Genomic DNA, 2,993 nt, shown 5'->3' on the forward strand with positions numbered 1-2,993 from the left:
ACCTACGGGTTACACTGTTTTCCGTGTACAATATTTCCATTGTAGTTTATTTTATCTCTTGTCTTTTCTTTTCAATAAAAAAATCCACAAAAATAGTCCCCCCCTCCGCTTGGCGGTGCTTGGTGGGGGTATGGAGATTTGGTAACTCTATAGTGGATAGAGTTATGCTGTCTCTTAGACTTAGGTATTTAGACTAGACCATATCAATCACATTAGTGTGTTGAGAAGCTATCAATGTTTGTAACTGACTTGTTGTTTAAGTCAAAGTTGTATGTCCTCTTTAATTAATGGATGTGATCTGTTATTCAAAAAAAAAAAAAGTTACTAGTTATTACATCTAGTTATTAGTTGTAGACTATAGTAAATAAGTTAATAAATATTACTAATTTACTATATACTAATAGACTAATAGTATTAGACTATTAGTATATAGTAAATTAATAATATATATAATAGTATACTATTAGTTATATATATATAATTAATATCTTTAAGTTATTATCTATTAGTACTAGTGTAACTAGTGTTCTTACATATTATTAGTTACTAGTTATTACATCTAGACTATCTAGTTATTAGACTACAGTAAATAAGTTAATAAATATTACTAATTTACTATATATTAATAGACTAATAGTATTAGTATTAGTGTATTACTAATATATAATATATATATATATATATAATAGTATACTATTAGTTATATATATATATTAAATTAATATCACAATATAATTACATAAGTATTAAATATATTCCCTTGGATATAAAAAAAATAAAAAAATTGTCAATTGATATACATCATATACTCTAAGTCCAACTCTCTAAGTTAGTAATAATTAGTATACATATATATACTATATATATATTAACTATAGTATTATATACAATATATATTATATATATTATAGACCATATATATAAAAAATAAAATATCTTAGTTAATATAGTATAGTTTGTGCTTTATATATATAATATACTATATAACTATATATATACTGTATAGTATTAGACAATATATATTTATACTTATATAATATATAGTTATATTATATATTATATATAATAGTATAGTCAATATATATAGTATTAAAACAAAATTAAAATTTGATTTAGGGTTTACAAAAAAAAAAGGGGGCTCAAAATGACCAAAACAGAGTCGAAACGGCGTCGTTGGACTCTGTTTTGGTCACAAAAATAGAATAAATTAAAAACCAAAGTAAAACGGTGCCCTTTATGGAGTTAAACGGCGCCGTTTTAATTCAGTGAGAGAGACACCCCCCCTCGACCCTAAGTCCTTCACAGCTCACAGCTCTCTCAGTCTCTCACATCACTTCTCAGATTCACTTAATCACTTGAAGGCTTGAAGGAACCTTAGCTCAGCCCCCACTCTCATGGCGCCACGATCTCAGTTGCAGCCCAGCCGCAACCTCCAGCTTCGACGGCGTCGTTGCTTCTCTCATTCTTCGTCATCTCCTCTCTCTCTCTCTCTCTCTCTCTCTCTCTCTAACGACATTTCTCCTGTTCAAGTGCCCCATCTCTTCTTTTTCTTTTGCTAATCCTCAATCCCTTTTTCAGGTGCCCCAGTCGGCAGTCCCGTCGCAGATCTGGGTCATCGCACAGTACCCATTGCCCTCCCAGTGGTTAGTCTTGTAAAACATTTTCTTTGTTTTTCCTTTTGTCCTTTATTACTAATTGGTACAAGAAATTGAAATGCTTCATTAGTGATTGCTTCACATTATAAAAAATACTTTAGCTTAACTTTGGAAAAGTTGTGGCGGTGGGTGCTGGGACTCGTGATAAAGAGGGGAAATTGATACCTGTCAGTGTAAAAGAAGGAGATACAGAGATTTTTTTGCAGCTATTGTGCCTCATAATTTTAGAACTCGTAGTTGATATGTATATATATTTTTTTAATGCACCTTAGATACGGATGATCGACCTAGTTTTGTGGTTTGTTTTACTTGGGCAATTAACGGGTAGTCAAAATTTATTTTCTTTAGTTTTGTTCTTTTAGTCTTCAAATGCATGATTGTGCAGATCCTAAGATGAGATAACTATAAAAGAAACAATAAAAAAACATATCATGAGAAGAAATTTTGTAAGTATTTCAATGCATATATACATGATGAGGAAATCTTTAATGTCTTCAGCTTGATTTCTTGTCATAAGAGTGCAAATCGATACGTTTGAAAAGTACATTTTAATGCAAGAGAAATACTTTAGTTACAAAAAATTATATAAAAGTTATAATCTTTAAAGGCTGGCATTAATTCATATTTTCTCGTATATGAATGGACCTAGAGTGATTCCATATTTTGTATGCTGATAGGAATCTGTGGATCTGATACCATCGGGCCATTGGTCTATAGAGCCAATTTCAGCAACTACATTTTCATCAATGTATTTATATATGTGTATATATATATATATATATTACCTATAAAAAAATTCATATTCTATCTTGCTTATAGAAAAAACAGATTTTCATGCACTATATATATATATATTCATTGCTAGTCTTAGTAATTTGGGTCATACTTAGTAATTCATATTCTCTCTTGCAACAAACAAAAAACAGATTTTCATGCACTATATATATATATATATATTCGTGCACAGATTTTATTATATATTTTCATGCACTAATTTTGTTTTTGACCTTTCGAACATTTATAACTTTCATATGGGTGTGGTCCAATAGCTTGTGTCACATGTTAAAGTTGTTTAATTTTTAAGAATAAGATTTTAGTTAAATGCCTTATTATAATCATATAAGTGTTGATTTCATCTTATCTTGCTATATTGGATTTTAGTTAATTGAATTACGTAATTCACCAAGGGTTTGGTGAATTAAATTGACTTAGTTTCATTTGTCCACTTAAATACTGATGTAAGTTTATTTTTTAGTTTTCTGTGTTGTTGTGTTAATCTTTGGATGTTAAACATTTTGGGGTTGTCTATCCAACTTCTTTGTTGTGTTCTACAGTTCT

General features: G+C 29.3%; 1 non-coding gene across 1 annotated transcript; it reads left to right on the forward strand.

The window, feature by feature from the left end:
* Positions 1 to 2,260: 2,260 nt before the first annotated feature.
* LOC122290641 lies at positions 2,261 to 2,395 on the forward strand. Its single transcript, XR_006236501.1, has one exon. It is a non-coding gene; the product is annotated as a small nucleolar RNA snoR2/U65 (small nucleolar RNA).
* The last annotated feature ends 598 nt before the right edge of the window (positions 2,396 to 2,993 follow it).

This window comes from Carya illinoinensis, chromosome 12 (genome assembly GCF_018687715.1).
Source record: "Carya illinoinensis cultivar Pawnee chromosome 12, C.illinoinensisPawnee_v1, whole genome shotgun sequence".
NCBI classification, from domain to species: domain Eukaryota; kingdom Viridiplantae; phylum Streptophyta; class Magnoliopsida; order Fagales; family Juglandaceae; genus Carya; species Carya illinoinensis.